Raw genomic sequence first — 27524 nt, 5'->3', positions numbered from 1 at the left:
GCTTTACCATTTTTACATATTCAAACATATGACATATTTTTTTATTACGAAAACTTTTTTGACAGTCCATGGGATGGGACTCGAAACACCTTCAGCGCCGTCTTGCTGAATTACCTTTATATTTCGACATTACTCAAAATTACTACTGGTGTTATTTGTCAGAAGGGGTATTTCTTATTTATAGGCAACGCAAGTAAGCCACCATAATGTGCAAGTTATTAATTATTTTTTATCAGTATTAACGAGATTTTTAGCCCTAGGCTAGTTCATCTCGGGACCCACGCTTTATTTCCCCTCCGAAGGAAGAACTCACACTTTGCAAATTTGTCGGGAGTGGGATTCGATCCCAGGTCCACGGCGTGATAGTCACGTGATTTAACCATCACACCAGGTCCGCTACACGAATTATTAATTAACTGGTGTTAGAGATCGCCAGTGCACCAGTAATTTTTTTTAGCAAAGTTCGGTGGCACACCAACCGAGTTATAAGATTACACAAAAAAAGCTGTGAACTGTTTATTACCACTAATGCATTGTAATCGTTGGATTCATCACATTTAAATAAAAAATCTTGGGAAAAATATACTTCTGCATAAATTGTTTGTTTTGTTCGATGATTTATTACATCTGAATTTAGTTTCTTTTTATGTATGTATTTTTGTATCATACATTTCAATAGTTGTTTATTTAAATTAAAAACATATATATGGCAACACGGCAGAATGCTCTGCAACGATGATGCTCTCGATCACGCGCTGCTGCATTGAAAGGATGATAGGTTGATCTGGAGGGGAAATATTGAACTAATCAATTGATCCATGGAATAATTTGACCCATGGTTTGAACAATCTTCGAGAGGATTGATGTAAAATTTTTGAAGGTGGGGAAATATTGTAGAGAAAATTGAAGTAAAATGCGCTACGGAGGGGAAATATTGCTGCGTGGTTGATCAAACGGAAGATAGGGGAAAAGTTGAATGATTGATATCAATCTATTTTTGAACAATATCATACATTCAATGTTTCCATAAAACGGCCAACTATTGATCAATATATGCATCGTGTGACTGGCGCTATTGACTCCGAAGCTCAAAACAAAATCACACCTCTTCATTTGGTATGTGAGAAAGGTCAGAAAGAGGTTGTGGAAATATTAATTAGGGAAAAAGCCAACATTAACGCATTGACTCACAAGAATTTCACACCGCTTCATTGGGCATGTCGCAATGGCCATAAAGATGTTGTGGAAATATTAATAAGAGGAAAAGCAAACATTGATGCACTGGCTGAAAACAAGTTCACACCGCTTTTTTTTTTATCTGTACCCGAGTAGAGGAAAAGAGCTCAATAATAGCATATTTTGATATGGAGATCAAAAAGTGATATGGGTTTGATTGACATAAGAGATAAAAGATCTATAAATAAAATCAAAAATTTACTCCTGGAACATCATCATCAAATCATATTTAGATTTTGTAAGATCTAACCAATAGCAGCGAGCTATTCGTATGATCTTGAAATATCAAATTTTGATATTGTTCAGATGTTCCAGGAACATTTTTCAGATATTATTTTCAGATCTTTTATCTCTTATATCAATCAAACCAATATCATGTTTCGATCGTCAGTATTTTACCTCTACCCGGGTATTAACGAGATTTTTAGCCATAGGCTAGTTCATCTCGGGACCCACGCTTTACTTCCCTTGCGAAGGAAGAACTCACATTTTTGCGAGTATGTCGGGAGTGGGATTCGATCTCAGGTCCTCTGCGTGATAGTCAAGTGTTCTAACCATCACACCAGGTCCGCTCCACAGTTCACACCGTTTCATTTTGCATGTCGCAATGGTTATAAAGAGATTGTGAAAAACTTAATAGTCTATTTTACGAAACGACAACAGTGTTGATATTGATATTAACACTCACGGGCTTGGGCGCAACCTCCTGTCAAATTTTCATTCATGAAATGAGCGATCAGCTGATCCGAAATGTCTCGTAAAATGGCTCATTAGGAAAAAGGCCAACATTGGCGCATTAACTCACAGGAATTTCACACCGCTTCATTGGGCATGTCGCAATGGTCATAAAGAGGTCGTGAAGATATTACTTAGGGAAAAAGCCAACATTAATGCATTGACTGACAAGAATTCCACACCGCATCATTGGGCATGCCGCAATGGCCATAAAGAGATTGAGGAGATATTAATTAAGGAAAAAGACAACATTGACGCATCGACTGAAAACAAGTTCACACCGCTTCATTAGACATGCCGCTTCATTGGGCATGACGCGTTGACTCATAAAAATTGCGCACTGCTTCATTGGGCATGCTGCAATGGTCATAAAAAGGTACACGCAGAAAAAAATAGAAATAGAAAAATGACGCTTGTTTGAAACAATAAAACGCTTGGTTGATTTTCAAACTGAGAATTTACTTATACCAAAGTTATATTTCTCTGTTCTTACTTAGAGTTTATCGATTAAAACAACAAATCACCATTTTTTCATATAACGTTAGGAACTTCATTTGTTTCTACAAAATGTGGACCACAAACATGGCCTGGAAGCACTCACACATCTTTGAAAAACTTACCCCAACTTCGCCACAACGAGGAAGGTGTAGCAAATCCATCACTGCAACTTCCAAGTGCAGTTTTGGCGGTGATGGATAACGCGCAGGTACTAAAGACAGCATTCGCAAAAAGTTGGTTGGTTTTGCCTTTATGTCTCTTTTTATTCGATCTCCTTTCCATCCGCTTGCCGAGCGTCTAAAAATAGATTTCTGAGCTGCCGCAGGAGCTGCCGTCACCAACACAATCACATTCCGGCTTTGTTAATAGCAAAAGTGCAGTCGTTTGAAACAAACCGTTATTTTATATTGAATCTACGAAATCTCTGTTTGTTCTAACAAACTGTCAAAAATTTCGACAAATGAAAATATTTGTATTATTGCGACATTTGCACCCATTTAGACTAGGCCGAAATTCATTATCATCACAGTCGAATTTCGCACACGACTTCGCAGCGGCTGGTATACACAAGTTTCGTTGAGTTCATCACAGGGACGTCGGATGCACAACAGGTAAACAAAATAAGTTTGATTAATGTGAAATGTCGCTGGGAAATGATGATTCAGTGGATTCTCAAATTATCACAGTAGTCTAAACATCAACAAGAAACCCAATATCAAACAATCAATGCAACAGTTCAGTTTAAACTTGAAATTAGTTTGTCGCTATAGCAAACTGAAAAATTGGTTGATTTGAACTAGATTTTAATTGTGCTTACAATTTATTTCTCTGCGTGTGACAGGTTAGAAATAAATGTAATGTTTGTGGCAGGTCGGCCCTGCACTGAAAGCCGGCTTGCGGTGATGATCAGCATAAATATTTATGTTTTAAAATTTACCATGGCATAACGTGATGCACGCTATGTCCAAAGGGAAGTATTATGAAAAGTGAATGTACCTCAAACTTTATTCGCTAGAACCATATTTTTGGACCTCTAGATTCAGAAAATGTGTGGTTTAAAAAATCCATCTTGGGTTTTTCCCATACATTTTTATATGGGACAAAATTGACCTTAAAATGACTTTTTCGATATTTGTATGGGAAAATGGGAAAAAAACAAAAATATAAAAAACCCAAGATGAAATATTTTAAACCACACAGATTCTGATACTAGAGGTCCAAAGCTACGATCTTACACGCAGAGAAATTAATTGTAAACACAATTAAATTATAGTTCAAATCAATCGATTTTTCAGTTTACTATAGCGACAAACTGATTTTAAGTTCAAACTGAACTGCTCCATTGTTTGATAATACAAATATTTTCATTTGTCGAAATTTTTGACAGTTTGTTAAAACAAACAGAGATCTGGTTGTTTCAAGACGGGATGTTATTGTGTTGGTGACGGCAGCAACTGCGGCAGCTCGGAAATCTATTTTTAGACCGTTGGCAAGCGGAACAAGGACGACTAAAAAAAGGCGAAACCGTCCAACTTTTTGTTGGTGATGTTGTGAGTACCTACGCGTTATCCATCACGGCCAAAACTGCACTTGAAAATTGGCGTGATGGATTTGTTACACCTTCTTCGTTGTGGCGATGTTGGGATAAGCACTTTAAAGATGTGTGAGTGCTTCCGGGCCATGTTTATGGTCCCCATTTTGTAGAAACAAATGAAGTTTTTAACGTTATATGAAATGATGGTAATTAGTTGTTTTTATCAAAACACTCTAAATAAAAACAATAAAATATAACTTTGGAATAAGTAAATTCTTAGTTTTAAAATCAACCATGCGTTTTATTGTTTTAAACGAGTGTCATTTTTCTGCGTGTAGGGAATAACATTTGAGGTACATTCGATTTTCATAATACTTCCCTTTGGACATAGCGTGTGATGATCGACCAACAAACGCTTCTTGTGTGCGTTTTGTTTCCTCCCATATCAACCGGTTCGATAGCCGTGTGGTAGTGTGCGAGCTTGGTGATCTTAAGTTTCTTGGTTCGAATCCGATTACCAACAGAAACTTGTTTTAAATTGTAAATCGGGTGCATGGTAAAATTGAGAACATCAATCTGTTGAAGTGATTAACCTGCAATTCGCTGGACTGTCCAGCGACACGATGATTTCCAGCGACGTCAATGCACAGAGAACAGACGTTTAAGCTCGAACAAAAATACGTCGAAATCGTGTGTAAAGGATTTAAGTGTACCTCAACGCCACCAACGGAGACTGCCCCACATAAAAAGTCGATTTGACCCCACGATGGCAGTGTTCATCGTTAAAATACACTAGCCCACAAAGCGACACGAGCGCCAAACGGCCAAAAACGGCGAGCACTGGAAACAAATTTGACAACACAACAATGTAAGTGATGGGACGCTAGCGCCGCGCAACGGGAGCATAACCACATACTCTAATATGACCGTTACAAAGTTTTACACAAGGCAGAAAGCGAAGATAGACTTCTGTTCTCTGTGGTCAATGTAAACTGTCATAGCAACTGTGATGTTTCGTAATCTTCATCACTGTTTACCTCCAGCTGGCTTTGTACGTGCTCACCGAGGTCACAGAGAACAGACATCCAAGCTCATGTAGTGCAGTTGTGTAAAGCATTGCAACGGTTGTTTTGAAATAACTGGGAATGTGGCCATTACGCGGCGCTGTCACATTTTGAATCGGGGTACAAATTTGCCGTTGTTTTAGCTTTTGGCGCTAGTGTCACCAAGTGTGCACGATAGTATAGTTCCACCTAGAAAATGTGTTGTTTTTACCACAGAGAACAGACGAACATGCTCGAACAAAATTGCTTGAAAATCTTGTGTAAAGAAAAAAACAAGCTCAGTAGCGACATCGACGGTGACTTTCCCACTCAATAACTTGTTTCGACACCATGATGGCGCTTTCTGAAGAAATATTTCACTAGCGCACCTTTAGCTTTTCCTACTCAGATTCTGAGCTATATCTGCTTGAATAACAAGATGTTTATGATTATTTCACTAATCCAACAACAAAATTTGAGCAACCCATTGATAATTAGTTTCATTATTTTCAATAATAAACAAGTTGAACAAGAATTCAATTATTGTTTTCCAAGTAAAAACAACACATTCTCTTGGTGGAACTATACTATCGTGCACACTTGGTGGCACTAGCGCCAAAAGGTGAAACAAAGGCAAATTTGTACCCCGATTCAAAATGTGACAGCGCCGCGTAATGGCCACATTCCCAGTTATTTCAAAACAACCGTTGCAATGCTTTACACAACTGCACTACATGAGCTTGGACGTCTGTTCTCTGTGACTACATGAGCTTGGACGTCTGTTCTCTGTGTTTTTACTTGGAAAACAATAATTGAATTCTTGTTCAACTTGTTTCTTATAGAAAATAATGAAACTGATTATCAATGGGTTGCTCAAATTTTGTTGCTGGATTAGTGAAATAATCATAAACATCTTTTTATTTAAGCAAATATAGCTCAGAATCTGAGTAGGAAAATTTAAAGGTGCGCTAGTGAAATATTTCTTCAGAAAGCGCCATCATGGTGTCGAATCAAGTTTTTGAGTGGGAAAATCACCGTCGATGTCGCTACTGAGCTTGTTTTTTCTTTACACAAGATTTTCAAGCAATTTTGTTCGACCATGTTCGTCTGTTCTCTGTGGCCTTACTAACGGAAGAGAAAATCGACGAAGAGAAATCGATCATTGTAGATACGCCTGTATGATACTAAACGCAGATATGGTTTTATCGCGATTTTCCTTTTTGTGATGTGATTGCAAAGGCCTAGTTTGGGTAATGACTATAGTTAACATGACTCAGCATAGCTTATAATAAAAGAACATCAACGAGCAATCTTTGCAGACTGATGCCAAAATGGTACTGTCCATCTGCCTTTAGTTCAAGGATCTTACTATGACAATCAAGAACTTCTATTAAGGTTAAAACGTGTAGCTGGTATCTGCTATTTTCGGTAAAAATTAAATGAGAATCTCGCATTTCATGCCTCGAACATGTGTGCTTGTCAACAACGCAATCGTCGCTACACCACAGAGAACAGACGAACATGCTCGAACAAAATTGCTTGAAAATCTTGTGTAAAGAAAAAACAAGCTCAGTAGCGACATCGACGGTGACTTTCCCACTTAAAAATTTGTTTCGACACCATGATGGCGCTTTCTGAAGAAATATTTCACTAGCGCACCTTTAAATTTTTCTACTCAGATTCTGAGCTATATTTGCTTGAATAACAAGATGTTTATGATTATTTCACTAATCCAACAACAAAATTTGAGCAACCCATTGATAATTAGTTTCATTATTTTCAATAAGAAACAAGTTGAACAAGAATTCAATTATTGTTTTCCAAGTAAAAACAACACATTCTCTTGGTGGAACAATACTATCGTGCACACTTGGTGACACTAGCGCCAAAAGCTAAAACAACGGCAAATTTGTACTTCGATTCAAAATGTGACAGCGCCGCGTAATGGCCACATTCCCAGTTATTTCAAAACAACCGTTGCAATGCTTTACACAACAGCACTACATGAGCTTGGACGTCTGTTCTCTGTGGCTACACTTCGCTCTGCATCAGAGATATGTGTGTGTAGTCACATTTGATGTACCCATCTCTCGGAACCTTCAACAGTAAACACGTCTATTGTTCGTTTTTTTTTTGTCTCCTGGATGTTTTCAATCAAGTCATCGCAAGTGTATCCCGACGCATTGATTCCGTAAACCTTCTTGTCAAGTATATTTTTCAAGCTGCAATGGAATACAATTGAGAGATCACAGTCTATTAGTTATAAACCATCATCGAATAGACAAGAAAACATTTGATCATTTAAATCGAATCATGTCTTTCTATAATAAGCAATGCGTATGTATTAATTGATCGAATTTGAATATATTTTAATTCTTTGAAATAGTGCAGGATATATGAAAATGCTGTTATACTAAGTAAACAAATGAATAAATAAATAAAAGTCACAGCAGTATGTTTGTATTTTTTTCAGTAGGTTTCTTCGAAAACTCCTGGAAAACTCTTCTCCCATTCTCTCTTTTTTAGAATGAGAAAATATGCTGATCAGATACCCAAGAGGTGGATCCTCGGGTAATGTGAGAATCGACCCACTAAAAATTCATTCTCTCTTCCTTACCTTCGCGGTACGTCCGGTAGGGATGACTTTGTGAAGGGCGGGACCACAGACAAACAGACGTAACACCTTGAACGATTTTCATGGAAATCCATCGCCCAGCTCACACTAATATCACCTGGAGGAAAAGTTGCACGAATCACTGTGTTGTGCAATATCGTCAACAGAAGGCGCTAGTGTGAAACCACAGAGAACAGACGTCCAAGCTCATGTAATGCTATTGTGTAAAGCATTGCAACGGTTGTTTTGAAATAACTGGGAATGTGGCCATTACGCGGCGCTGTCACATTTCGAATCGGGGTACACACGGTCAGAAAATTCACACAAAACTGAGCTAAAGTGGGACAACTCAAAATTGAGTATATTTTTTTTCCAGCGCTAGCGCTGACCCAAGTGCGAAAATCTCATCAGTTTAAGTCGTATAATATTCTTGCTGATGTGAAGAATATTATACGGCTTTAACCAGTTGGATTTTTGCACCTGGGCCAGCGCTATCGCTGGAAATGCAATTTACTCATTTTTTGAGCTGTTCCAGTTTAGCTCAGTTTTGTGTGAATCTTACTCATTTTAGAGTAACATTTTCTTAGCGTGCAAATTTGCCGTTGTTTTAGCTTATGGCGCTAGTGTCACCAAGTGTGCACGATAGTATACAATCGACTTTATATGTGGGGCAGTCTCCGTTGGTGGCGTTTAGGTACACCACAGAGAACAGACGTCCAAGCACAGAGAACAGACGAGCATGCTCGAACAAAATTGCTTGAAAATCTTGTGTAAAGAAAAAACAAGCTCAGTAGCGACATCGACGGTGACTTTCCCACTCAAAAACTAGTTTCGACACCATGATGGCGCATTCTGAAGAAATATTTCACTAGCGCACCTTTAAATTTTCCTACTCAGATTCTGAGCTGTATTTGCTTAAATAACAAGATGTTTATGATTATTTCACTAATCCAGCAGCAAAATTTTAGCAACCCAATGATAATTAGTTTCATTGTTTTCAATAAGAAACAAGTTGAACAAGAATTCAATTATTGTTTTCCAAGTAAAACCAACACATTCTCTTGGTGGAACAATACTAACGTGCACACTTGGTGACACTTGCGCCAAAAGCTAAAACAACGGCAAATTTGTACCCCGATTCGCAATGTGACAGCGCCGCGTAATGGCCACATTCCCAGTTATTTCAAAACAACCGTTGCAATGCTTTACACAACTGCACTACATGAGCTTGGACGTCTGTTCTCTGTGGTCCAAGCTCATGTAGTGCAGTTGTGTAAAGCATTGCAACGGTTGTTTTGAAATAACTGGGAATGTGGCCATTACGCGGCGCTGTAACATTTTGAATCGGGGTACGAATTTGCCGTTGTTTTAGCTTTTGGCGCTAGTGTCACCAAGTGTGCACGTTAGTATAATTCCACCAAGAGAATGTGTTGTTTTTACTTGGAAAACAATAATTGAATTCTTGTTCAACTTGTTTCTTATTGAAAATAATGAAACTAATTATCAATGGGTTGCTCAAATTTTGTTGCTGGATAAGTGAAATAATCATAAACATCTTGTTTTTCAAGCACATATAGCTCAGAATCTGAGTAGGAAAATTTAAAGGTGCGCTAGTGAAATATTTCTTCAGAAAGCGCCATCATGGTGTCGAAACAAGTTTTTGAGTGGGAAAGTCACCGTCAATGTCGCTACTGAGCTTGTTTTTTCTTTACACAAGATTTTCAAGCAATTTTGTTCGAGCATGTTCGTCTGTTCTCTGTGGTAACAGTATGTTTTGTTTTGCCCTTGAAAGCCAATGGACTACCCGCTTTGCGCGCAGCCACAGTTGATCAGCAGGAGTAAATCAATTTAATTTTGTATGGCGAAATGCATCTAAACTCGAATTACTTGAAATAGAAACCTTTCCCGAAAAAAATATTTGGTAGCCTTAATAGTGGTCACCATTGTGCACAACCACTACCAAATATTTTTTCGAATAATGTGTTCCACTTTGAAGAATTTGCCATTAGATGGTATTCGCCATACATTATTTTTGCGATTTACTTTTAGCGATTTTTCGCGCATAGAAGCTAGCGCCACATTGGTCGATGCGGAGAGTAGGAAAACAGCCGATGTAGTTAATTCATTGAATTAACTACATCGGCTGTTTTCCTACTCTCCGCATCGACCATTGTGGCGCTAGCTTCTATGCGCGAAAAATCGCTAAAAGTAAATCACAAAAATATTGTATGGCGAATACCATCTAAAGGCAAATTCTTCAAAGTGGAACCGTGGAACACATTATTCGAAAAAATATTTGGTAGTGGTTGTGCACAATGGTGACCACTATTAAGCCTACCAAATATTTTTTCGGTAAAAGCTTTGTATTTCAAGTAATTCAAGTTTAGATGCATTTCGCCATACAAAATTAAATTGATTTACTCCTGCTGATCAACTGTGGCTGCTCGCAAAGCGGGTAGTCCATTTCGAGAAATTTGAGTTTAGATGCTTTTCGCCATACAAAATAAAATGATTTTACTCCTGTTGAGCAACATTGAACCACAGAGAACAGACGTCCAAGCTCATGTAGTGCAGTTGTGTAAAGCATTGCAACGGTTGTTTTGAAATAACTGGGAATGTGGCCATTACGCGGCGCTGTCACATTTTGGATCGGGGTACAAATTTGCCGTTGTTTTAGCTTTTGGCGCTAGTGTCACCAAGTGTGCACGATAGTACACACACGCTAAGAAAATGTAACTCTAAAATGAGTAAGATTCACACAAAACTGAGCTAAACTGGGACAACTAAAAAAATGAGTAAATTGTATTTCCAGCGATAGCGCTGGCCCAAGTGTAAAAATCCAACTGGTTTAAGCTGTATAATATTCTTCGCATCATCAAGAATATTATACGGCTTAAACTGATGAGATATTCGCACTTGGGCCAGCGCTATCGCTGGAAAAAAAATTTACTCAATTTTGAGTTGTCCCACCAGCGATAGCGCTGGCCCAAGTGCGAAAATCTCATCAGGTTAAGCCGTATAATATTCTTGATGATGCAAAGAATATTATACGGCTTAAACCAGTTGGATTTTTGCACTTGGGCCAGCGCTATCGCTGGAAATGCAATTTACTCATTTTTTGAGCTGTTCCAGTTTAGCTCAGTTTTGTGTGAATCTTACTCATTTTAGAGTAACATTTTCTTAGCGTGTATAGTTCCACCAAGAGAATGTGTTGTTTTTACTTGGAAAACAATAATTGAATTCTTGGTCAACTTGTTTCTTATTGAAAATAATGAAACTAATTATCAATGGGTTGCTCAAATTTTGTTGCTGGATTAGTGAAATAATCATAAACATCTTGTTATTTAAGCAACTATAGCTCATAATCTGAGCAGGAAAATTTAAAGGTGCGCTAGTGAAATATTTCTTGAGAAAGCGCCATCATGGTGTCGAATCAAGTTTTTGAGTGGGATAGTCACCGTCGATGTCGCTACTGAGCTTGTTTTTTCTTTACACAAGATTTTCAAGCAATTTTGTTCGAGCATGTTCGTATGTTCTCTGTGCTATTAGGAGATCTGTCAAAGCATATTTATTATGATCAAATTTGGGTAAAATTATTGCGGATTTTGCCCCGTAATAGACTCACACACGGAAAATATTGTCCCACCAAAATATTGTCACACCGCTTTTCCCATAGATTGAGTTTTGCCACCGCTAACAAAAACAACATTGAACGCACTCTCTCGGTTGGTGCAGGTTAAGCCGTATAATATTCTTGATGATGCAAAGAATATTATACGGCTTAAACCAGTTGGATTTTTGCACTTGGGCCAGCGCTATCGCTGGAAATGCAATTTACTCATTTTTTGAGCTGTTCCAGTTTAGCTCAGTTTTGTGTGAATCTTACTCATTTTAGAGTAACATTTTCTTACACGCTAAGAAAATGTTACTCTAAAATGAGTAAGATTCACACAAAACTGAGCTAAACTGGAACAGCTCAAAAAATGAGTAAATTGCATTTCCATCGATAGCGCTGGCCCAAGTGCAAAAATCCAACCAATTTAAGCCGTATAATATTCTTCACATCAGCAAGAATATTATACGACTTAAACTGATGAGATTTTCGCACTTGGGCCAGCGCTAGCGCTGGAAAAAAAATTTACTCAATTTTGAGTTGTCCCACTTTAGCTCAGTTTTGTGTGAATTTTCTGACCGTGTAGCGTGTATTTGTTTTTTCTCTTCGAAGATTTGCTCGAAAGTCTATCAACGAATGAAAAATGCAATAACACAAACCTTTGTCAAGATTACCATTTTTTGCCATGGTAAAAACACAGAGAACAGACGTCCAAGCACAGAGAACAGACGAACATGCTCGAACAAAATTGCTTGAAAATCTTGTGTAAAGAAAAAACAAGCTCAGTAGCGACATCGACGGTGACTTTCCCACTCAAAAACTTGTTTCGACACCATGATGGCGCTTTCTGAAGAAATATTTCACTAGCACACCTTTAAATTTTCCTACTCAGATTCTGAGCTGTATTTGCTTAAATAACAAGATGTTTATGATTATTTCACTAATCCAGCAACAAAATTTGTGCAACCCATTGATAGTTAGTTTCATTATTTTCAATAAGAAACAAGTTGAACAAGAATTCAATGAATGTTTTCCAAGTAAAACCAACACATTCTCTTGGTGGAACTATACTAGGGTGCACACTTGGTGACACTAGCGCCAAAAGGCAAAACAACGGCAAATTTGTACCCCGATTCGAAATTTGACAGCGCCGCGTAATGGCCACTTTCCCAGTTATTTCAAACCAACCATTGCAATGCTTTACACAACTGCACTACATGAGCTTGGACGTCTGTTCTCTGTGGTCCAAGCTCATGTAGTGCAGTTGTGTAAAGCATTGCAACGGTTGTTTTGAAATAACTGGGAATGTGGCCATTACGCGGCGCTGTCAAATTTCGAATCGTGGTACAAATTTGCCGTTGTTTTACTTTTTGGCGCTAGTGTCACCAAGTGTGCACCCTAGTATAGTTCCACCAAGAGAATGTGTTAGTTTTACTTGGAAAACATTAATTGAATTCTTGTTCAACTTGTTTCTTATTGAAAATAATGAAACTAATTATCAATGGGTTGTTCAAATTTTGTTGCTGGGTCAGTAAAATAATCATACACATCTTGTTATTTAAGCAAAAACAGCTCAGAATCTAAGTAGCAAAATTTAAAGGTGCGCTAGTGAAATATTTCTTCAGAAAGCGCCATCATGGTGTCGAAACAAGTTTTTGAGTGGGAAAGTCACCGTCAATGTCGCTACTGAGTTTGCTTTTTCTTTACACAAGATTTTCAAGCAATTTTGTTCGAGTATGCACGCTAAGAAAATGTTACTCTAAAATGAGTAAGATTCACACAAAACTGAGCTAAACTGGAACAGCTCAAAAAATGAGTAAATTGCATTTCCAGCGATAGCGCTGGCCCAAGTGTAAAAATCCAACCAATTTAGGCCGTATAATATTCTTCACATCCGCAAGAATATTATACGACTTAAACTGATGAGATTTTCGCACTTGAGCCAGCGCTATCGCTGGAAGAAAAATTTACTCAATTTTGAGTTGTCCCACTTTAGCTCCAAAATGAGTGAATTTTCTGACCGTGTGTTCGTCTGTTCCCTGTGGTAAAAATAAGAACGAACACGTAGTTGCTTCTACTACAAGATTTTGCTCAGTGTATACGGAGATATACACCATCCACAAACAAACAGACGTAACTCTTTGATTTTTCCCATCGTACACTGATTTAACAATCTTTTTAAAAACAATAATAGTTGGCCAACTGGTCACTCGTGGCGCTCGCATCGTTTTTGTTCGAGTTTGACGTTTATCCACTACCGCCACCTAGTTGATGGATGGCCAAACCACAGACAAACAGACGTAACACTTCGAACATTTTTCGATTCAAATCATAGTCACGGAAACATATTCGCCCAATGCTAAAATGACTAAGTTTGGCCGACCATCAACTAGGTGGCGGTAGTGAGCAAACGTCAAACTCGAACAAAAACGATGTGAGCGCCACAGGTGGGTAGTTGCACAGAGAACAGACGTCCAAGCTCATGTAGTGCAGTTTTGTAACGCATTGCAACGATTGTTTTGAAATAGCTGGGAATGTGGCCATTACGCGGCGCTGTCAAATTTCGAATCGGGGTACAAATTTGCCGTTGTTTTACCTTTTGGCGCTAGTGCCACCAAGTGTGCACCCCAGTATAGTTCCACCAAGAGAATGTTTTGGTTTTACTTGGAAAACATTAATTGAATTCTTGTTCAACTTGTTTCTTATTGAAAATAATGAAACTTATTATCAATGGGTTGCTCAAATTTTGTTGCTGGATTAGTGTAATAATCATAAACATCTCGTTATTTAAGCAAATACAGCTCAGAATCCGAGTAGGAAAATTTAAAGGTGCGCTAGTGAAATATTTCTTCAGAATGCGCCATCATGGTGTCGAAACTAGTTTTTGAGTGGGAAAGTCACCGTCGATGTCGCTACTGAGCTTGTTTTTTCTTTACACAAGATTTTCAAGCAATTTTGTTCGAGCATGTTCGTCTGTTCTCTGTGGTAGTTGGCCAACTACAAAATTTTGAAAAAGATCGTTAAATCGAAGTACGATGGGAATTATCAGAGTGTTACGTCTGTTTGTCTGTGGCCAAACTCTGTCCCTTTAGCATTGGGCGAATAGTTTCCGTGAATATGATTTGAATCGAAAAATCACAGACAAACAGACGTAACACTCTGATAATTCCCATCGTACTTCGATTTAACGATCTTTTTCAAAATTTGATAGTTGGCCAACTACCCACCTGTGGCGCTCACATCGTTTTTGTTCGAGTTTGACGTTTGCTCACTACCGCCACCTAGTTGATGGTCGGCCAAACTTAGTCATTTTAGCATTGGGCGAATATGTTTCCGTGACTATGATTTGAATCGAAAAATGTTCGAAGTGTTACGTCTGTTTGTCTGTGGAAAAATGTTCGAAGTGTTACGTCTGTTTGTATGGGCACTATCTCTTAATGATGTCGTCAACTTTGTTAAATCCAGAGGTATAAAAATAAGCCTCTGTTTTCCTGCCCATTTGTACCACTCTTTGCGTATGCGGTCGAAGGAGCAAAAACAGGTTTAGACAATGTGAACCAAAACTCGAAATGGTCAACCAATTTCCATAACTAATGAGGGGGGATTTTTGTTACTGTTGTTCACCTGTAGTTTGTATTGGTTGCGAAAGATTTAATTTCTAGGGATAATACAACTGAAAAGTAATCGCACAAAGTTCATTGGAACAACATTTTGAAATTACTCAATATTACGAAATTCCACAAGTTTTTGATTGACCTTGAGAAACTCTAAAAGTCTTCGGTGTTAAGAAATTGAATTTAAAAATACATTTGTGGGAAATATAGAGAGATTATATTTGTTTCAATAAAACGTATATCAGGCACAGAGAACAGACATTTAAGCTCGAACAAAAATACGTCGAAATCGTGTGTAAAGGATTTAAGTGAACCTCAACGCCACCAACGGAGACTGCCCCACATATAAAGTCGATTTGACCCCACGATGGCAGTGTTCATCGTTAAAATACACTAGCCCACAGAACGACACGAGCGCCAAACGGCCAAAAACGGCGAACACAGGAAACAAAAATGACAACACGACAATGTAAGTGATGGGACGCTAGCGCCACGCAACGGGAGCATAACCACATACTCTGATATGACCGTTACAAAGTTTTACACAAGGCAGAAAGCAAAGATAGACGTCTGTTCTCTGTGTATCAGGTATCAGGTATCAGAAAGCCGGCTCCAGAGGCACGTTATCCTCTATTTGGGACATTTGTGCCATCGCCATACATATAAGCCAATTTCATCATTTACCTGAGGGAGAATGGGACAAGGGATGGAATGGGATTAGGAAAGGGAAAGGTGATGGAATAGGAAGGGGTGCCCTAGAAGAGGGAATGAACGCATAAGCGCAACGAGAGCTCATAGCCAATACCACAAAGGGTTTAATCCAGGCCCCTGACACGGCCTATATCAATGCATTGGAATCATGATAGACAGGATGTCCTGGGCGCTAATAAATCAGGCCAAACATGTCTAAAGGTCCTATCTGCAGAAGAGAGGCTCTCTTTGGTTTCCCTCTCTTTCGTTAATATTTCAGCTGTTTATTTGTTTTATGATTATCTCCTTGCATTGAACGATGGTCAAAACAATCGTCTTTTGGTTTGTACTGTAGAAATATTTGAAAAGTGTACCATTACATTGCAATACTTGAAAGAGAAAGTGAACAAAGAGAGCCTCTCAAATGCAGATAGGACCTATTGAAATGTTTGGCCTGAAATAGCGCCCACTGTCAAATGCGACAACATCAACATTTTTTTGTTTAACGTTTATTTCGGTTTGTTGATCAGTTTTTGGAATCATTTTTTCCACCTGTTATGATCACAAAACACTTCAAACTCGCTTTAATATTAATGTACGGTAAGAGGAGCATGCGATTAGTTGAATAAAGCAACCCAACAAACACGCATTGTGAATGTGATTTCTTGTGTGGCTCACAACGTCAAACAAAAGCTGCGTTTGTTGATTACACGCTCGTTTCAATTTGCACGAATATGAGTATAAGCACAGAGAACAGACGTCTAAGCTCATGAAGTGCAGTTGTGTAAAGAATTGCAACGGCTGTTTTGAAATAACTGGCAATGTGGCCATTACGCGGCGCTGTCACATTTCGAATCGCGGTGCAATTTCTCCGATGTTTTATCTTTTGGCGCCAGTGTCGCCAAGTGTGCACCCCAATATAATTCCACCCAGCGAATGTGTGAATTTACTAGGGAAATAATAATTATATTGTTGTTCAACTCATTTCTAATTGAAAGTAGTGAAATAAATTTTCAATGGTTTGCTCAAATTTTGTTGCTAACTTAGTGAAATAATCATACACATGTTGTTATTTGAGCTAATACAGCATAATCTCTGAGTAGGAATATTTAAAGGTGCGCCAGTGAAATATTTCTTAATTTAGCGCCATCATGGTGTCGGAAGGAGCTTTTAGGTGGGAAAGTCACCGTCGATGTCGCTACTGCACTTGATTTTTCTTTACACAAGATTTTCAATCAATTTTGTTCGAGCATGTTCGTCTGTTCTCTGTGGTATAAGCACAGAGAACAGACGTCCAAGCTCATGTAGTGCAGTTGTGTAACGCATTGCAACGGTTGTTTTGAAATAACTGGGAATGTGGCCATTACGCGGCGCTGTCAAATTTCGAATCGTGGTACAAATTTGCCGTTGTTTTACTTTTTGGCGCTAGTGTCACCAAGTGTGCACCCTAGTATAGTTCCACCAAGAGAATGTGTTAGTTTTACTTGGAAAACATTAATTGAATTCTTGTTCAACTTGTTTCTTATTGAAAATAATGAAACTAATTATCAATGGGTTGTTCAAATTTTGTTGCTGGGTCAGTAAAATAATCATACACATCTTGTTATTTAAGCAAAAACAGCTCAGAATCTAAGTAGCAAAATTTAAAGGTGCGCTAGTGAAATATTTCTTCATAAAGCGCCATCATGGTGTCGAAACAAATTTTTGAGTGGGAAAGTCACCGTCAATGTCGCTACTGAGCTTGTTTTTTCTTTACACAAGATTTTCAAGCAATTTTGTTCGAGTATGTTCGTCTGTTCTCTGTGGTATAAGGCAGTTAGATGTTGGCTACGATATATTTCATTGATGCCAGGGGCCTGGTTTAATCAGTGCCCTGAAAAGGACACTGTAAAACGCATAAGCGTAAAGAGAGCCTATAACTCATTGGAGGTAGCTTGTGACGTCATGTGACATTCAATATGACATTGAAAAGCACGTCATCGAAAGCATCCTCAATACTCAATAAGTCACCCAAGGAAAAACTACGTTTGAGCGAGTGTTTTCTTGAAAACGTACACAACTTTGTGTAGGGTAAACAGCAGGGTAAACAGGTGTAATATGCCCCCCTTAAGCAGAGATGGCAATATATCTAAAATTGGCGCCTTATTCCATCAATTGTCCACTGTAAATCGTTGTTTCTAAAGTCAGTGAGGTGTTGCATGAGAGCTTTGCCTTTAGTGGGGCGGCTATGGAAGCTTTGAAACGTTTTCCGAAAACGTTCCAAAGTTTACCTTATCAAAACAAACGGGGCAATACGCCCCATCGAAAGAAAAACGTCCGGACCCGTGATAAAACTGTACCAGGGGATAATTCCACCACGTGCTTATCCTAGGAGGGCCTTTTAACAAGCGTTAAAGTGCATAAAAGTTGCAAAATAACACAAGCGAACGGAACTAGCTTCTTTTACAATGAAGTCAGCTTACAAGAGGTAAAATATTACGCCAAAAGCCTCGATTTCATACTTTTTGGTATTTTTATTGCTTTTCTGTACCAATCAACTAACGAACCAGCTTGCTGTCAATTATTCATCAATATTTAAGATTTCCAATCGATCACGCATGCAAAAAGCGCTTGAATCGCTAGAAAATGAAGGGGGCGTTTTGCCCCGGTGGGGCGTATTATACCCTTTTACCCTAAAAGAGTCACTGTGGACATCCCAAATTGGGAGGCATGTGAGTTCACATGAATAGACATGTTAGCCAGACGAACATCAAAGTGTTATAATCGACAATGCGTTTCAAGCATTTCAGAAAGAACGAGGTAACCAGATAAATCTGGAACTCATTCCTTCTTTATACAACGCACGCACCCTTTCGGGATTAAACTATGGAGTAATTTCACGCCATGAAAATGCCCAATAGAAAGCTACTAGAGTTCAAAACATGTTTGAAATACTCAAATCACTTTGGAGAAACGGCAGCTATATTATCGCTCAATTAAAAATTAGAAATTAGCAATAAACTTGATCAAAATCACCTAACACTTTGTATGGGTGAAGCAATAAAAATTCAGGTTTTTGTTGAATAACTGGAAATTCAATGGATATTTTCCAATAGTTTTTTGTGCAGATGATAAAAAGAAGAAACATCTCTCTGTTATTAAAGACTTTGAACACAGACAAACAGACGTAACATCTTGAACGATTTTCATGGAAATCCATCGCCCAGTTCACACTACCATCACCTGGTGGAAAAGTTGCACGAATCACTGTGTTGTGCAATATCGTCAACAGAAGGCGCTAGTGTGAAACGTCAAACGCATAGGAAAACGATGCGCGCGCCTCTGGTTGTGAAAGCCACAACTATGAAAATTTAAAATTATCGTTAAAAGCGTGGTCGATGGAAATTTCGCAAGTGTTACCACAGAGAACAGACGTCCAAGCTCATGTAGTGCAGTTGTGTAAAGCATTGCAACGGTTGTTTTGAAATAACTGGGAATGTGGCCATTACGCGGCGCTGTCAAATTTCGAATCGGGGTACAAATTTGCCGTTGTTTTACCTTTTGGCGCTAGTGTCACCAAGTGTGCACCCTAGTATAGTTCCACCAAGAGAATGTGTTGGTTTTACTTGGAAAACATTAATTGAATTCTTGTTCAACTTGTTTCTTATTGAAAATAATGAAACTAATTATCAATGGGTTGCTCAAATTTTGTTGCTGAATTAGTGAAATAATCATAAACATCTTGTTATTTAAGCAAATACAGCTCAGAATCTGAGTAGGAAAAGTTAAAGGTGCGCTAGTGAAATATTTCTTCAGAATGCGCCATCATGGTGTCGAAACTAGTTTTTGAGTGGGAAAGTCACCGTCGATGTCGCTACTGAGCTTGTTTTTTTCTTTACACAAGATTTTCAAGCAATTTTGTTCGAGCATGTTCGTCTGTTCTCTGTGGTGTTACGTCTGTTTGTCTGTGCTTTGAATGTTTTTATATATTTTTTTCTGTGAGATATTGGCTATTGCTAGTTTTTGCCGTTTCAGTGCGCGTTAATATTTTAGTCTTGGAGAAACATAGGACAAAACCACATAACAAAATCACATTTTCTCCTGGAGATTTGAAGTGGGCAGAGCTTTTTAGTGCCCGATTCTATAACTGCGATCCTCGAGGCAGAAGCTAGAGATTTGTAGCTATACAAATGACTGGTTTATCCGAAGATATTTTGAACTTGAACAGATCAGAGTTCCATTCAGGAATACCTCTTGTGGTCCACACAGACCGCAGCAGGACAAGCTTCTTTCAAAGCAATAGCTATGGTATACCATAACGGAGGGCGTTGTAGTAATAAAACCACAATGAAACTCTCTTGGAGTAGCAATGGAAGCGAGTTATCCATAAAATGTGGTCGCAATCAATTAGTACAGGTTCGCTAGTTTGTTGAGCAGGGATGCCCGAATACGCAAAGTGAAGTCAAATGGAGACTCCTCATCCGACACGTGCCAATTAGTCAACTCATGACAAATTCTGCTCATGCAGAACATTGATGATCAACTTCTAAACGAACCCGAACAGCCCGAAAGCAGCAGACCTTATTATCTTCATCGCTTCACTTCCCTCAATGCGACTGGTCTAAAAAAATCAAGCCCGTCAAGCTCGAAAATTTCGATATTTGCCTTTCAGTCACGTGAGCGAAAGAGAGAATGAATGTTGAAGTAACTTCAACATTTATTCTCTCTTTCTATTCATCTCATCCCTTCTAAATTCGAACTGGCGGCGCGCTTAGGTCAGTCGTCTGATGACATCACAAAAAAAAACAAAGATCGTCGTCGCGTGTGTGATGCGTGTTTGTCCGTCGTCGTGTCATGTTTACGTGCGCAAAGTGCCAAGTGTCCGGTCATTTCGGGATTGTTCCGTTCTCCCGACGTGTTTCCCATCATTCCGGTCCGATGCCGAGTGTGGACTGTGACATTTTTCACCGATTTTGCCGATACAACTGAATGCTGCTTGATCGGTGGCATCCTGAAATTAATGGTTAGTAACTATTTTGTAGTGTGTTTGACAGAGGAACAGTTTTAATCCTGTTTTATATGTTTTTAACTATTTTATCTTAATCGATCACGTTCAGCAGATTGTGGAAAAGGCGGACCAATGATCGTACCGAACCGCCTGGCCCGTTACTGCATCATCGCACTTCCACCGGTGATCCTTTGGACTTGGGCAGCTTATTCGGCTGCGGAATAATTTTCGTCACCAAATGTCGCTTGGCAAAACATCGTCGTTTGCGAAAATGAGGGCGGCGGCAGCAGTGTCAACGGCTGAGCAGGGTCAATCCGGCGACGCCAACGGTACCGCGTCCAGGTCCAATATCGGTGCACCAAATAGCAAGCAAAGCTCGACCCTGGTCAACATTGTGCAACCCATCACATACAGTATGCCACCACCGTAATATTCCAACACATTTATTTATTTCACAGATGAATAACTCCAAGGCGGTCCTACTGAAAATTGCAAAGCTTTATTCGGAGCAGTTGATGTCCAACGTTTGCCTGGTGGTGGGTGCCAACCGCTATCCGGCCCACCGGGTTATTATATGTGCCAGCAGTTCCAGTTGATGTTTGTGAATCCGGAGTCGAACGAGTCCCGCGGGTTTCTGAACTTGTTGTGGACCACATTAAGGTTTCCATCCACACGACGATGCCGATGCTGGAACTTTCCTATGGAGCACATTGCCAAAAAGGCCACCCAATACTACATGGTTTCATGGTTCCAGTACACCATCTCGCTAGGAAGTGACCTCGTGGAGCTGACGCAGGTGCTGAAAAGGTTCCTTAAGTGCTACTTGGATAGTGTGACTTTACGTTTCCACCTGCCTCTCTTTAACTTAGTGTGCTTAGGGCCGATTTCTTCACCTCGGTTTAACCGGTAAGCCAGGCTTACCCATATAGTTAAGCCTGGCTTAACGCTTAAGCCAAGATGAAGAAATCGCCCCTTAGAGCACTTCGACATGTTCTCAATCGACGGGCTTCCTTTATTTACCATTGCATGAATTTGTGTATTGTTAGGCAAGCACAATAATAGCAATCTGGAGGTCGAGAAAATTTACAATTACGGAAATCAAACCCGTCGTGTTCGGATTAGCGGTCCATGCCCCTATTCACTATGGGGACCTCATCTTTTGGACTCAAAGATTGCAAAATTTGAGTTTCTGGTTTATTTATCTATGTTTTAAGGAAGATCTCTGCCCAGTGCTGGTTAATCTCTGATATAAGGGAACTTATGTATTATCTACAGTTTTGTTCTCTTCATCATGGTTTTTGTTAACCTGTTGAACTCAAAGTGGGTCATAACTCTTTCCCAATCAAGCTGAATTATACAACAAAGTTTCAGACAATTTGGCTGACAAAACCCCCCATGACGAAGAGAACAAACTTGCCTATAATAGCCTAAGTCATCATATACCTCATTATACATAATCCTGATTAAGTCGATCGATAATTCGGTCAATTGTTGCACAGACGCTTATGGGAGCTCTACCGTCCGGCGTAAGGTTTCACGTATGTATTTGTAGAAAAATCGATTGTCGCGTGTGGGGAAACTTCGGTTTTAAACGGTGACGACAATATGTTGTTGTAGTTCAATTTAGTTTGTTCAACCGACTAATCCATCAACTTCACCGGTTTTCATCGAAACTCATTAGTAAATCCTAAGAAATTAATTGATTGATCCCTGTGCTGCTCTCATAAGCGTCGGCGCAACAATCGGCTAATTTATTAACAGATTTCGTCGGGATAATGTTTTTTGAGGGATCTATCGGAATGGATACAATTAACAGAATAACTTTTTCAACATACATTCCGTAGAAATTCTTCTCACTGGCGTGACATGCCAACTTGAGAATCTTCTTCGGAATTAAGTGATCTATTAGCACAACTAGGACAATTCAGTAACAAATTTTGAAAACGACGTATAATCAATGCTACACCATTGATTATACGTCGTTTTCAAAATTTGATATCGAATTATTAACTAAGAGTTTTCTTTTCCTATGACTATTTTGCATTCGTATGTCTTGTGGCAGGTACAATGATACTCTATGCCCAAGGAGGTCAAGAACATTTTCATATCGATAAGATCCTGGGCTGACCGGAAATCGCATCAGTCACCCATGGTCTTGCTAAATACTCACTGCTTAGGTTATACGGCCTCTGATCGTGAAGAACTATTTGTAGTAAAATAAGTTTTTCTGCTTTGGCGTTCACTTCCGCCATCATGTTGCAAATCCACGGAAACAAAACATTTTTTAAATTTATATTTTCTATAATTCGTAGGATGTACCTCAGATTACTGGGAACTTGACAGGGAATTTCTGCTAGTAATTAGGGCATGTCAGATTTTTTTAAATGATTGAGAATATTTTCTATAGCTTTCAGAATACATCCCAGATGACTGGTAATTTATGATAATCCTTAGGGATTTTCAGGAATTATTTAAATATGTTTCGTGAAGCTACTGACTTTAAAGAAGTTGATTGAGATTGAGAATACATCCCAGATGACGAGATTTTTTTTATCCTTAGGAATGTTCAGGAATTATGCAAATATCTTTCGTGAAGATACTGATTTCTATAAATGATTCAAAGTATTTTCTATTATTCGTAGAGTGCACCTCAGATTGCTGGGAATTTCTGCTAATGTGAGATTCAGGGCGTTTGATTTTTTTTAAATATTTTCCGTGAAGATGCGAATAACGCATCTATGAATGATTGAGAAACTGTTCTATAGCTTTTAGAATACATCCCAGATGAGTTGAAATTTTTGGTAATCCTCAGGGATTTTCAGGAATTATTTAAATATATTTCGTAAAGCTACTGACTTCTATAAATGATACAGAATAATTTCTATATATCGAAGAATATTTCTGAGATGACTTGGAATGTCTGGTTATTCCTTATTATTTTCAAGAATTATTTAAATAACTTTCGTGAAACTGACTTTAATAAATTATAGAGAACATCCATAGGCATATTCAGGGTGAATCGATTTTGACATATGTTGCCGACAGATTTTATAGTAAGATCTGAGTAGGCCAAAATGTAGGTTGTTGATTCAACTGTCAAAAATTTTCACAATTGTTTACAGCAGTTTACAGCTAGGTTTACGGCTAACCGTTTTGAATTATAATTTTCACAAATTTCCCATTTTAACAACTTTCTTCTAATTTTAGGCACTCGAATGGAAAGATCAACGCTTTTATTGGCAGCTGTGATTATTTAAAAAAAATGATCGTTCACATTTGAAAGTATACCTACTTTCTGTACAGTGCGCATAATTTGTTTATTTGGAAGCTTTTTACGGCCGGACAGAAAGTGGACCGCAATTTGGCCTTTTCTTAAAAACCCAGCGCAAAATAAAATTACCTTTATAATGTGATTCATTCGTCCACTCAACAAAACAAAAGTTTTAGTCTCCTTAGGGAAAATTGAAAGATGAATTATGCCCTAAGACCCGTCGTATGTTGTTTGTATATCAATTACACTCGACATCTCTATCCTGAAATTATTTAAAAGACCATTAAACGTTTTTGTTCTTTACTTTGCTTTTTGTTATGGATATATAATGGAGATATAATACTGCAGAAATGACGGCTTCGACAGTTTCTTGCCCTCAGGGGAATAGGGGCAAATTGAAGTTATTGTGGAATGTTGTGCATCGTTGAAAAGAGTTGCCTGAGTTGTAATCTCTTCTACACATAATTTTGTCGTTTTGTCAACTAATGTAATCATGATTTAGTTTCAATGTTATGGGTAGTGCAGTCAGCGGGGCCGTGAAAGGGTTCTGATCGGATGACACTCATACTAGGCCCAAATCTAGACATATTCAGGGCTAGGTACAGTTCAATGAGAGCCAGTCATGCTTGTCATGCATTCATCAACATAATCTAACAACTAACATCGCTGTCTGGATTTCACAGCTTGTCCACTTTTAGGCCTGGTGAAGTAAAAAAAAAACTTTTGCACTCCATTAACAAAAGTCACATCTTTCTACTTTTTTCCAATAGTTGACACGTATTACAGTAAGATTTGAGCTGAATTTTTTATATTGGTCCATTGGTTCAATTAGTTGATATCACACGGTGTTTGCATGTTCGGCAGTAACAACCTAAAATTAAATTATCTTAGGATTAAATAGAAAATATGAAAGTTATTGCTACTAAATTTTAATTTTCTGACAACCAGAATTAAAACGCTTGACGTTTCACCATCAACAACCAAATTTTCAACACTGACGAGCTTGCTTCGATCCAACCATAATAAAATTATAGTGTCGGCAAGAATTGTCAGAGAGGGGTGATTCAAATTTTATGGAACGCCAGCGTAAAAAGCTGGATATATTACTAGCTGGCCCGGCAAACTTTGTCTTGCCGTCTTGTGGTGGTTTGACAACAGTTGAGAAAAATAGCACCGCACTCTAGATTGGTTTCATTTTGATCGTGCCGATTTTCTTCCCAGTTCATAAAAAACAGGTTTTTATCAAATTTCTTAGTTTTTCAGTTGATTTTCGTAACTTTTATTGCTTATAAACACAGCCACCATAAATACGAATCGAACCGTACCAGAGTCATCCTGATCGGTTCAGCCGTTCGTGAGTTTTGTTGCCTCAAAGGAAATTCAAATTCATTTATATATATATATAGACTAGCTGTCCCGGCAAACGTTGTCTTGCCAAGCTGTGGCGGTTTGACAACTGTTGAGGTCATCGTAGCAACGCACTCTAGATTGATTTAATTTCGATCACGCTGAATTTCTTTCCGGCTCATAAGAAAATCAGTATTTTCACTATTTTCATGCTTTTTTAAATGATTTTCGTAGCTTTTTGTACATATAAACACAGCCACCACGAATACGAACCGAACCGTGCAAGAGTCATGTCGATCGGTTCATCCGTTCTTGAGTTTTGTTGCCTCAAAGGAACTTCAAACTCATTTTTATATATATAGATAAATATTCAAGAATATTTTTTATAATTTTTAGAATTCGGGAATCTCGGGAAAATACATGTTTCCTGGAACAAATCAGAAACGTCTGGTTTAAATCCTAAACGAATCTCAGAAATATTCTCTGGAAGGAGCATTGAAGCAACTACGGTCCTAATCCTTGAAGGAACTTCTAGGTGAAGCTATGTAAAAACTCCTGGTGATGTGATTCGTCACTGTACTCCTGGAGAAATCACTGATAATAATCTTAGAGAAATCCCTGAAGGGACTTCTAAGAGAAATCCTTTTAGAAATCCGCAGAGTACTCCCTGCAAGGAATCACTGAAGAAACACCTGAAGGAATCTCTGAATGAATTCTAAAAAAATCCCTGTAGGAACTCTCACAAGAATCCTTGGTAAATCACTTGGAGGTATATATCTCTGAAGTGACCTCTAGAATAATCGCTCCCTGAAAGAAGTTTTCGATTAAAATCCTACAGGAATTCCCGAAAGAACTTCGCGGGTTACCCATGAAAGAACTTCTGCAGAAATCACAAAAAAAAAAAAAGTTTTGGGGGAATTCTTAAAGATACCCCAGCAAGAATACCTAAAAGAACTTCTGGAGAAATCCCTGAATGAACTCGTGGAACAATCTCTGAAGAAACTCCTGCTGAGATTCCTTAATAGACTCCTTGAGAAATCAATAATTATAAATTTATACGAATTCTTGAAGGAACACCTCCAAATTATAATACTAGAGGAATATTTGAAGGAACTCCTAGAGGAATCTCTTAAAGAACTCCTGGAGGACCTTACAGAGCAATTCCTAAAGGAATCCCTGAAGAAACTACTAGAAAAATCTCGTAAGTTCCTCTGAAAGTATCCCTGAAAGAACTTCTGGGTGAATCCTTGATAAAAGTCCTAGAGGAATCCCTGAGAAAAAAAAAACTTAAGAAACTCGTGGAGAAACACCTGTTGTCGGATAAACTTTGACGAAGTACCTAAACGAAATTCCTGAAGAAACTTTTGAAAGAGGATTCTCCAAAAGCATCCCTGAATGAAATCCTGGAAAAATCTTTAAGGAATTCCAGGAGACAAACTGAAGGAACTTCGGGAGCGATCCCTGATTAAAAATTTAGAAGATTCTTTAATTCCAGGAGGAACTCTTGTAGAAATCCCTGTAGGATCTCCTAATGGAACACTAGAAGAAACTTCTAGAAAAATCCCCAAGGGAATTTTAAAAAGGTATCTTGCAACTGCTACTAAAATCTACATGAACTTTTGGAAAAATCTCTCATGGAACTCAGTGAGAAATCACTGATTATAATCCCCATAAAATTTCTGACGGAACTACTGTTAGAATCCCTGAATGAAGTCCTGAAGAAATCCCTGATGGGATTCCTGGAAGAATTCATGAATGGACTCCTGGAGGAATTCCTGAAGGAACTTCCCGAGGATTGAGTAAATATTTCTCGAATTCTCCCAGAAGATCCTCGAGAATTCTTCCCGGAGTTCTTCGAGAAATCTTCCCGGTGTTTTTCGGAAATTCTTTACGGAATTCCTCAAAAAATCCTCCAGGAGTACCTCGGCAATTCCCATAGGAGTTCCTCGAGAAATCCTCCACGAGTACCTCGGGATTACCTCCAGAAGTTGCCCGACAATTCTCCCATCAGTTTCTTCCGGCGTTTCTCTGGAATTCCTCCAGAAGTAGCTCGGAAAATCTCCCAGCAGTTGCACTAATAGGAACATCTGAAAAAATTCCCGAGGCACTTCTGGAAGAATTCCCGAGGAACTTACGGGTGAATTTCCAAGGAACTTTTGATAAAATTCATGAGAAACTTCAGTAGGAATTTTCGAGGAACTCTGGCAGAATTCCCGAGAAACTTCTAGAAAAATTCCAGATGAATTTCTAGAAGAATTCCCGAAGAACTTCTGGAAGAATTCCCGAGGAACTTCTGGAAGAATTCTCGAGGAACTCATGAAGAATTTCCGAGGAACTTTCGT

The 27524-nt window shown here is 38.6% G+C and overlaps 2 protein-coding genes across 3 annotated transcripts in view; one reads left to right on the top strand and one right to left on the bottom strand.

Annotated features, from left to right (window-relative positions):
• LOC115256689 (ankyrin-3) overlaps positions 1–27524 on the top strand; it is a 97225-nt gene that overhangs the window by 36627 nt on the left and 33074 nt on the right. The gene's annotated exons all lie outside the window — the stretch shown is intronic.
• Positions 5573–27524, bottom strand: part of LOC115256758 (uncharacterized) — a 398127-nt gene continuing 376175 nt past the window's right edge. Inside the window, exon 3 of the transcript XR_009996022.1 lies at positions 5573–5807. The gene's annotated coding sequence lies outside the window, so the exon portion shown is untranslated. The remainder of the gene's footprint in view (positions 5808–27524) is intronic.

This window comes from Aedes albopictus, chromosome 1 (genome assembly GCF_035046485.1).
Source record: "Aedes albopictus strain Foshan chromosome 1, AalbF5, whole genome shotgun sequence".
NCBI lineage: Eukaryota > Metazoa > Arthropoda > Insecta > Diptera > Culicidae > Aedes > Aedes albopictus.
Note: the sequence above shows the minus strand (reverse complement) of the source record. Positions and strands in the feature narration are given on the sequence as shown.